Raw genomic sequence first — 11,573 nt, 5'->3', positions numbered from 1 at the left:
GGACATAAAAGAAATGCAGAAACTAATTATTTTGAATCAAGAAGCAATAATGAATGCAGTGTGTGGTAAATATTTTCAGAAATTTATTTTGAACATTTTGACATGATGTTAAGAAACAAACTCATTGGGCTTTTTTTTTTTTACTTCCTTTTACAAAAAAAGAGGTATCGTATTTGCAAAAAAAAAAAAAAAAAATTGGGCCTAAATTTTGCTTACTCACAGATGAATGTTGTTTGTTTTTTTTTTTTTTTTTTTTTTTTCGACCCAACCACACCTACATATGCTCCTAAGAACAAATAGATGGCCAAAATATCCATTTTGACGTTTTCAGAGTTGATTACAATGAATTTTCTCATGACTTCTGTATGTATGTGCGTTGTCGAATAACTCAAGAACTGTATGTCCTATTAAGATTCTCCCCTTCTTAACTAACAGTATTTGTTCCAGCTTCATCAAGTAAAGCAACATTACCTCCAGAGGAAGCCCTCCCCTTCAAACTGCCAATAAAAACACTGCAGGGCTTATATGAACTAGATAATGAGGTGCAAAACAGCGCTGTTGCTGAAAGTTTGGTAAATATTAATAAAAGAGACTTTCTGCATAAAAACAAGTTTTACAGATAACATTTTAAAGATTTATTTTACTTTCAGACTAAAAGTCTTTCCATTTGTGGAGGAACCACTGTGTCAGCAACTGTAAGGAGAATACAAGGAAAACTGATAGATAGTTCAGTTGCACAACATTTTAGCTGGTTGGGGGCAAAGGGGAAAAGGGTGTTTTCCCAGCTACGTCTTAGCCCCATTATATTTGGTAAAGTATAATTTTTTCTCTCTGCCATCTTCATCTCTTTGTCAATATGGAGATTTACCACATAAAGTTTTTTTTTTTTTTTAAATATTTATCTTTTCTCTGGTATGTCAATTTCTAAAGTTAGTTTTTGCTTAAAACCACAAATAACTACTCTTAGATGGAGCTGTCTGCGTAAATTCAGGAGAGAAGTCAAGGGACGCCAAAATCTGGAATTGGGAATAAATATTTATTGACCGTTATGGTGGAAATCAGAATAGCAATATCACGTAGAATTAAAGTGGCTGCAAGGCTCCCCCAGGTCTTCTAAAGTGCTTATCTTAATTATCAGCTTCACCTTAAATACTTCATTTTGACCATAGATTTTTTGTGAGCACCTTTTGGCCCCCTAAAATACAATGCTATATTTCAAAAAAAGCAACAATACAAATGCGCTAATTATTTTACATCTCTGTTAGATTTTCATTCTCTGTGACTTAATTGCCTGAAAAATAAGTCTGAAAATGAGTTAAAACTTATGAAATTTTTAAAAGCTCTAAAGCTATTTTTTAACCTGTTTATTCATTTTTGTGTTTTTCCTAGTTAGTTTTTCTGTAATTTCCTGTAACTAGGTGAACTCATATGCAGCCTTAGAATTAACATACAGGGTGTTCCATACAAAAAACTTGACATTTGTGCGATCAAAACTCAAGGAGATATTCCAGTTTAAAGTTTTAAGGGACCATACAGAAGATGGGTTGGAACTTATCGCTGTTCCAGAAGAATGTCACATCAAAGAATGAAAAACGAGGAATTTATATTTTTCATTGCTATTCAAAAATAAATGAAATGTTATGCCGTGATACGACTACAAAACCTTAAATAAGTTGAAAAATCACTCTATGCACTCATGTAATTTTAAACACTTATTAACCATTATCTTTTCTCTCTGCGTTTGAAAAGTAAAATTCGTGTAAGTCATAAAACGCTGTGTTTCATATCTCGGCGAATATTGGTCGTACCAATTTCAAACTTTTTGTGTCGGAATTATTTTTGAATTGAGATTATTTTCCGAAATATAAGTTAGGGGACTTGGGGCCCGTATAAAAAGTTATTTTTATTTTCTGACTCATTTTTATTATCACTTCAACCCTTCAATATCCTAATCCTGCATCTGATTTTAAACATTTTTGCAATTGGAAGTATACATCTAGGACTAACAGTTGCGAAAATAAAGGTCTTGCAAGTTAAAACGGAACACCCTGTATATTAAATTGTTTCAATTAGCTCTAATTTCTATTTAAGTTTAGTGATAAAAGTAGAAAAATAATAATCACTATGTGTAATGTGAATGATGATGGTGACAAATATTTAACACACAGGACCTGTACCTGTTGTGCTTTTTACCCATGCAAATTAACGTGTATTATATTGTGATAAGTCAACCAAAAACCAACTGAATAGAAATACGTGTTTCTTTCATCTTGTTCCTCTTTTTAAAAGAATCTTGACTGCTCTTTAAAAAAGTTTGCATTCAGTTAAGGTAAGAGGATTTTTATTGTATTGATAATATTAAATTTGTATTAATGATGAAAATTTTTTCCTCTATGTTATCGTGAGTGCAGCTGCAACAAGAAAGAATCCAATGGTGGAAAATGCTGCTACTGATGCAGCAACAGAGATATCGATAAAGAACTGGTTAAGGCATGCTTGGAGAAGCACCAAGACATTGCCAGTTATGTCTCAGTCGTTAATTAATCCCCCCTCGCCCCAACTGGAACATGAAACGCATTGGATTGTATTCGCTGTAAATAAACTTGTATAGATGTTGACTTTGTCTTTTTTTTTTCTTTTCAAGTTTATTTTACAGATAGAACAGAATGTTTCATTTTCAGCTCTTTAAGAAATATTTTTCCCTAGTTTTCTTAAAACACTAGTAGCCAAAGTTTCTTGTGTGCCAATTGAAAAATGTTTTCTTCCACATAGTTGGTTACTGAAAATATTTTTAAGTATAATGTATAACTTTTAAGGCAGTACTAGTTCCTCTTTATAGAATTTATTTCTTGGAATCTATGTGAAAGTGTAACATTAGAGAAGGGTCTACCAATCCCCAGCACTGACTTCAAAAATTGAAGGAAAGCGAACTATTTCAAACACTAATTACATGGATTACCTTAAACTGTATAATTTCACCAGAGTTCTTTGGATCATAAAAAAGTCTAAATCTGGTTAATGAAAAATAAAACATTTTTGTATGTTTTGTATTTGTTTGCAGTAAAGGAGTTCAAAAAAAAAGAAAAAAAAGAAAAGTTAAAAAAAAAAAAACTGCTAATGTACTTAGTTGTACTAAAATGTATTCTTTTAGGGACATAAACAAGTTTCTTGGTTTAATGCTACTCATGTTGTCAAATAAGTTATATATGAGAGTTAGAGCTTTTCCACTTAACTACAGCTAATAACATTTATCCAGGTATTTGGTTTTATTTCATTTATTTCTTGACACTAGAGTTAATATTTGTTAAATTTGTTTATTAACACATAAAACTTCCAAAAAGAAAATGATACTTCAAAATTCAGAAAACTAGAATTTGCAAACTAAGATTAAATTTAATTCATTTTTTAGAGGAAATAGGAACCGTTTTGCAGAAAGGAGGGGGAAATACAGTCGAGCCCGCCTATTAGAATATCGGTTAACTGTATATCCTGCTTAATGTAATACATTTTCAATGTACAGAACCATTTATATCTATTTTAATTATGTTTAATAGAATATTCGGCATATTAGAGTAATTTTTGAGGAGGACTGACTATTCCATTAGGCGAGCTTGACTGTATTTGGAAAAAATCGTAACACTATGCAATAAAACATTTTATAGTGCACAAGTGATAAGAACTCATCCTTTGAGGATCATCAAGTCAATAGAACAAGCCTGTAAATAGAATGTTATTTTTATTAAAATTTTTGTGGCATATACTTTAAATCTATAGACAAACTTACACGTTTTAAGATTGTTTTTTTTTTTTTTTCAGCAAATAAGTTATTTACAAATATTAACACTTTTATTCATAAGTATCAGGAACAGATCTTACTCATGGTGCCAAATAAGTTACTTAAAGTATTAAAGCTTTCGCACTTAACTACAGTTATTAACATTTTTTCGAATTATTATTAGCAGAAATGCTAAATTTAGGTGATTTATTCATCGACACCAAAGAGTTGCTACTTTTTAACTTGTAAAATTGGTTAAAGCAAATTACTTGGAAAGTCTGAAACAGTATGCGAAAAAGTAAAAACTCCTTTTATAGGTACCCACAGGATGAAAACTCATCCTTTGATGATTATTGAAAAATGAAAAGTCTGTAAATAACTTATGAATCTAGACTTCATTTATTACTATATTTTGTGGAATATATTTTAAAGCTGTAAACAGATTACAGGTTTAAAAATTACAATTTTTTATAACAATAAATTAATTTATTTGCAAATATAACACTTATATTCATGACAATCGGTGAAAAAAATCTAGAACAGTATGCAAAAAAAAAAATATTTTATAGGTACGTATAGAATGAAAATTCCTCCTTTGAAGATTGAAAAAAAAGAAGAAAAGTTTATAAATGACTTTTATGACTGAAGACTTTATTTAAAACTTATTACTAATATTTCTGAAATATATTTTAAAGCTGTAGACAAGTTTACAGGTTTAAAAATCACAATTTTTGTGTATCAACAAATAAGTTATTTGCAAATATAACACTTTAATTCATAATTATCAGTTAAAAAGGATCGTCACTGCATTGAGAAAGCAAATTTAAGATATTTTCCAAATAACTTATTTTTTAATACACAAAAACTTGCGTGTTTTAAACCTGTAAATTTGTTTCCAGCTTTAAAATATATTTGAAAACATGAAATCTATAAAACATCGGTTCTAACATCTCCTATACATCTATATGATCAAAAATCCATATCTATAACCAGTTATAAAGACATCCAAAAGCTTTCTGGACATTACATCCTATGAATAGGAAAGAAATATCCTCTACATGTGCATGAGCTATCCAGAATATCCCCTTCATATCTCTGAGATCACCGCAGAACGTCTGGATATTTTGGATGTCACTGGAAGTTAAAAATTTTCGACCACTGGTGGATATTCAATTAGACATTTGGACATCCCATGCACATGTTTTGTATTTGGCTCATATCCAGTTCTATGGGTAGTGGATCTCTTGTAGATAACTTTTAAAGATAGGTGGTTGTCTGGGTAACTGTCGCTTGTTATACATGTGTACCGACAGTCTTTACCTGGAAATTTCTTGTAATTGTATTTTTGAAGACCTAAGGAAATATTTCTCTGAAACTTTAAACTGCTCAAATATTGATAAGGATCATATTTTATTTGATGAAACAAATAAAGGAAAACTAGGGGTTTTAAAACACGAAATTTGTTCACCCATACAAGAATTTGTAGGACTCAAGTCCAAGATTAATGCGTTTAAGTACGAAAATACATCGACAAAATGTGCAAAAGGCATAAAAACTAGTTGTTTAAAATAAACTATTCACTTTGAAGATTATAAAAGAGTTCTGTTTGTCAAAGTTTTGAAAAACACAAGTAACACACTATTGTTTCTAAAAAAACACGAAATTTTTACTATGATCGAGAATAGGATAGGGTTATCTGCTTTTTACGACAAAAAGTTCGTATTAGACAATGGTATTGATGTAAGATCATATAGTCATTTCAAAAATGATAGCTAAATATTTTTTTTTTTAAATGTATAAGTCAAAAATATTTTTCTTTTTTGCTCTTATAAATTAAATGAAAGAAGTTCAAAATTCTATTTAAGAAAAAAAAATACGAATGATTTGTTAAAAACATTTAAAAAGAAATCTATATTTGACAACTAAAGTTTCGTTTTTTTTTTAAGCTCAACCGAAAAACACAATGATCGGAAACGAAGATTAACAAATGATCAAAGCAAACACCGTACAGTGTAATATTTTAACAACAACAACAAAATACGACTATTTTAGAAAAAAAAAGTAATATAAACCTAAAATATTTTCATCTGATTTACTGAAAAGTAATAAAAGAAACCCACATATGACAACTAAAGAAATGGTCAATATTTGCTTCCATGGATGGACGACAAAAAATTAGATTTTATTGTTATAACATGTGTTTTTCCAATGTATTGACTTATTATTTATCATTTGCCTTTGTAAAACTCATCTGATGTCTTTTTTTGTAATTGTATAATATTTTATAGAATATTTATATTTGTAAAATAGAAAAAGAATAAAAAAATGCAGGTCCTCCTCCACCCCCTCGGGCTGGAGGTCTGCAGTGGTTTTAGTAATAACCTTTTCATGTTTTTTAAAAATCAAAAGGTTTTATTGAAACCGCTGTAGGCGTGAATTGTTTCTTCAAGAGATGCAACGAATCGCAAAAAGCAAAAACTTTGAGATACAATCTAAAGAATGATGATTAAAAAAAAAAAAGGCAAGTTTCTTGTTTTTTTTTTTTTTTTTTTCCACAAAAGTAAAACAAATTATTTAGTCTCCACAATGTTCTTATCAGTAATATATTTATTAATTCGATATTCATTGATGTAATTCATGTAACAATTCTCTAGCATATAATAAACGAAAATAACATATTTTAACTTCATAGTCAGAATACAATATTTCATGTTCCTTGAAAACATTTTTTGCATACAACAAAGTTTTATCTAAATATGACATAAAAAAGCAACAATCATCACACACTTTCCGAAGCAATATTTCAAATCCAAATGTTGATTTTAAATTTTCTACTTTATAAGAGAGAAAACTTGCACATTCTTCTTTATTTAGTGCTTGATAACAGAGCAGTTAACTTTGAGCGCGTTTTTGCACTTCGAGTGTTGTCATTTTGTTAACGGCGTTCGCTCATTTAACGGATACTCTGAGATCGTTCTTTCTTTTATCTTGAATTACCACAATTTTTAACGTAGATTAAAAAGGCTGCCATAGAGCGAAATGTTCCTGTGGCGATTGTGATGAATTTCTAATGAGAAATCCAGAAGATTTCAGTCACAATGGATGGTGTGTGTATTGCAACCATCCACCGGTACAGCATGAACTGCTGAAAAAGCCAGAATCAAGTAAGTATTTCACATTGTTACTTTGGTTTCTTCTCATTATTTCCAAAAATCTGAAACTTGAAGTGGTGTACTTTTTGTAATTTGTTTCGGAAACATTTCTACATATTAGAGAAGGGGTGCCCCTCTATAAGAACAAGTGTACACCGTCCCCCCCTAAATATCGCGAAGATAACCTCTCAAAATTTCAGTTCAAAAAAAGGTTCAAAATTCGGTTTGCGCCATTATCCTCCCCCCCCCCAGGTGGACAACCCCTGTATCAGAGTTAGGAGGATATACATCAGCAGAGGTGCCCCCCTAAGAGCAAGGGCGCACTCCCCTGCCCCTAAATATAGCAAAACTCCCACGAAAGCAAGAGCCCCCACCCCTAAAAAATAAAAATACCCCTTAAAACACCCCTAAAAATTTTAATAGTGCAGTCTGCCCCATGACCCCTCCTATAGGTGGGCACCCTTGATATCAGTTGAAAAAAATCCCCATTTAACAGGTCTATCATTTTGACTTTTTCCAAAGGGAGGGGGTAGGGTACTCAATTCGAATTGAATACCATATTTAATTACCTTATATTTAATTGGAAAATATTAAAAACCAGCCCGCTTGTGGTATGCACAATAATTGAACAATGCCGGATGAGGGACGGACCTGCCATTTAAATTTATTCATTTCTTTTGATTAACACTTCATTTTCAAAAGTGATTCAAATTGAATGTTCTCTTATTATTTTTAAACATGTTTTCAATAAAATTTTATTATCTTACTGTCTACAAAAAGTTGCTCGAATTTCAACTCTACATTGTTCCTAAGCTTTACCAAATTCTAGAAAGCATTTTTTGTGTAACAGAATCCTTATATATTATTTCTGTAGCCTGTTTTTGGTTTCTACGCCAAATTTCCCTCAATTCTTGATCGATTTCTTTGATTTACGGCTTATTTTATAGCTTATGGTGCTGGCTACTGACGAAAAACAGACCCAAGGTCTGAAAATTGTTTCTTTTAGCCGAAAAAAACAGTTTTAAAGAACCAGAATAAGGTTTTCGGTCAAACTTATAACTTTAATTTGCGCTATGACCGACAGAGCTGAGTAGCTTGATCGGCAGAGCGTTCTCTTCGTAACCAGGAGATTACGTGTTCGGGCCCACGTCCGAACAATCTGCAACAAAAAAATTAGAGAAATATCGCGCATTACATGAACACTGAATTAAATGGATAACAACTATGAGAAGGAAATGCTCCTTGCTGATATGAAAACATTCAGTGATTTTGTGCTAAATTACTTCGAAATTGCACGTGTTTTTTTTTTTTTTTTTTGAAGCTTTGGCTCTGGAAAGAAAATTAAAGCATATTGTAAGCGAAAATATAAGTAAAAGGTTTAAGATTTCAGACTACAATAGAATTGTTTTTTGTTCAGAAAAAAAATAATAAATCGTATATTGAAATATATATTCTTCTAATGAGTTTTTGACTCTTTGTACAAATAAATAAAATACTATCTCAATTTGAAGGGTAAAATATATATTTTTTCTTCTTTTTGCTAAAAAACAAATAGCTTATCACATTTTTACTACATTCGAAAGCATAGTTCAATTTATTTTGTATTTTAACCGTGCTGTTAAATGATGAACACGTGCTGCCATCTAAGTTATAACGGTTTAAGCAGCCTGCGATAACAAATTGTAAAAATTTTCAAAAATAAAAACATTTTTCTTCAATATCTTATCTTATATATTAATCCCCTCTCATTTTAAAACTTATCAGGCTGGCCAATGACGAAAAAAAGACTTACGGTCGAAAATTCAAGTTTTCGAAATCGCCTCTTGCTGTTTCAAAACCTTGATGCTGCCTGTAGTTCTTATGCATTTTTTAAAGCAAAGTTCTAATGCAGTTTTCCATTTTTTACGTCGCTTTCGGCAAAAAAAAAAAAAAAAAGCCTGTGTGTGTGTTTATATTTTAATAAAGCTTAACAGCATTGGACTTAGTTGTTTGGTTTAATTGATAAGTTTTTTTTCGGTAGAGCGTTCGGCTATAAACTATCTGAACTTCGTGCAAGCTTGGGCTGTCCGACATAATATCAAATTTATATTAGTATTACGCATTACATGTGCTCATAACATACACACCTAATAAAATAAATGCAGTGGGAATGCTACTTGGTGTTTCGACTCCTTTATGCAGGCTACAGTTATCATTCGGATAAGTTGATTGTTAATCGAACTGTGTTCTTTGACTACATCCAGACCACTCAACATAATGTAAGCATAAAAAAGTATTATTTACCTAAAGAAATCCTTTTTGTGCAGAAAAACATTTTTATTGTATGCTAAAATGTAAATGTTTCTAATAGCAGTGTTCCACCTTTTGTACAAATGAAAAAATACTACGCCCGATTAAAACTACGAGTTTCACTCAGTAAACCTTTAATTTTTTATTCGCGCGAATACGATATAAAGCATTAAAAGTATTATCAACTTCATTAGCAAGAAATTATTTTCTACTCCTCTGCTTTCTGCTGAAAAAAAAAAAACATTTTGTCTACGTTCGAAAAATTACACTTAAGAACGGACTCAGTTCAACTGGTTTTGGTTTTGAATTTTAAGTGTTCGATTAAAAGAGAAACATGTGAGGGCATTTAAGCCGTAACGGTTAAAGCAACCTTCTATATTAAATAGTTCAATATTCAAAGATAAAACACTTATTTTCAATCTAATTTATTACTTCTCTAGAATGTTTGTTTCAATCGCTACGTGAGATCTTCGTCATTCTTTAATCAAATTCCATGCTTTGCGAATAATTTTAAATCGTATCATGCTGGTTAATGACAAAACACAGATGCATGATCTTATTATCATTATTTTTTTTTTTTTTTTTTGGCAAAAAGCTTTTTTGCTGTTTTTTACTACGCATTCCTTCAATGAATAGCTTTCGAAAAGGAAGGCGCAATTGCTAGGTTTGTTGGGGTGTCGAGCTGCTAATCAGAATGGCGTCAATTCGAATCCGTGCCAATAAATATCTTTTTAATGTTTCTTTTTTTGCTGTAAGATGCTCACATGGGCAGGTCTGTCATGCACAAATATTGCTTTTTCACGAGTCACTACTCAGCCACTTTTAATGATATCTATTTTTGCATTGAAAATATGTACGACCGAAAGGTGAGCAATGATCAAAGTATCACAACGTTGTATTTAACGAGGTTTTGTTACTGATGTCTTTTAATTACATGCCTTCTCTTCTGCGCTTACTTTTTTTCGGTTGTTCTTCATAATGTTCTTCCTTTGAAATTTTTAAAGAGCGAAATGCCTTATGAAACGATTCGAAGCACAGTGCGGAGTTCCGCACGGGTCAACTAGTTAAATACATAAAATAGTACGAGCAGAACTAATTTTATATTTGATTACTTTGTGTTCTTTTTATAGCTAATTTGAGCTTTTCTATTCCACCATTTGATTATTAAAGAAGTTATACGTACCTATATTAATTTTCAAAAAAAAATCAATAATAATAATGGTTGTTTTACATTTGTTTCATATAAATTAGTGTTACCCAACCTTCAGGCATGTCATTGGGGGTGATCGATTGCCTTCCTCCCCATACTATGGAAAATCAATGCACAGTGAAATTCCATTACAACAAAATATCAGTTTCAGAGATATGCATTTTTATGGCACATTAAATGCTATCTTTTAAAGAGGCAGGATGCAGAACCTTCCTAAAAATGCCTGGGTGAAACACAAGATAAAAAAAGCTACTTCCTTTTTAAAATTTCATATTTTACAAAAAAAAAAAAGAAAAAAAAAAGGCCGATCTCTCTCAAAAAATCATTTAACTACAGTACAACCTTTATCCGGACTCACTGGGACCAAAGGTGATCCGAATAATATAGGTAATGGAGCAAAAGAAATTCAAAAATAAGCAGACTTGCGTTTTCTTATAGCGAAAAACAATGCTTTGTAAAAAAAAATTACATAAGAAAGTTTCTTGCAAATACATTTTAACATTTATAGTGGAGCTGCAGTGGTGTCGAACTGACAATCCAAATACACCCTGTGTTTGTTAGATTACTAACATTTATTTTGCAAACAACCCATTCATGAGTTTGACAGTTAATCAAAGCAAAGCAAATAGTTGGCTCATTCATAATTTCATGTTTGCTATCACTATTCATAATAATCATTTTAGTGAATATATATATATATATATATATATATATATATTTCAACACTACAAATTTGATCTTGATAAACAAGGTTCTACTGCATTTAAAAGAACATCATCTTATTCAAAATTAATTCTTGAATGATGATTAGAATAATTTGGATAATTTTTTGTGTTTCAAACAAAGGAAGCTACTGGCTAACTTTTTAAATGGGTTTAAAAGTTTGATGTGTATATTTTTGCAAAAAGGCTCATTTATACATTTAAGTTTTTTTTTAATTTTTTAATTACTCTTTTCTTTGGCAACAAAAAGAAATTTAGGGACTTCATTTTTCATCCAAAAGAAAGAGCTGCTAATAACTTTTTAGAAGTTTGGTAAGACCTCATTTGGAGTATGCTGTTCAGTTTTGGTATCCTTATCTCAAGAACGATATTTCTTTATTGTAAAGGATTCAAAGAAGGGCTACTAAACTAGTAAAGGGATTTAC

The 11,573-nt window shown here is 30.8% G+C and overlaps 1 long non-coding RNA gene across 1 annotated transcript; it reads left to right on the top strand.

The window, feature by feature from the left end:
- Positions 1-253: 253 nt before the first annotated feature.
- On the top strand, positions 254-2,538 carry LOC129230044 (uncharacterized). Its single transcript, XR_008581145.1, has 3 exons — positions 254-572; positions 651-810; positions 2,412-2,538. It is a non-coding gene; the product is annotated as an uncharacterized LOC129230044 (long non-coding RNA).
- The last annotated feature ends 9,035 nt before the right edge of the window (positions 2,539-11,573 follow it).

This window comes from Uloborus diversus, chromosome 9 (assembly GCF_026930045.1).
Source record: "Uloborus diversus isolate 005 chromosome 9, Udiv.v.3.1, whole genome shotgun sequence".
Taxonomy (NCBI): Eukaryota; Metazoa; Arthropoda; class Arachnida; order Araneae; family Uloboridae; genus Uloborus; species Uloborus diversus.
This window is presented reverse-complemented; position numbering and strand designations above follow the sequence as displayed.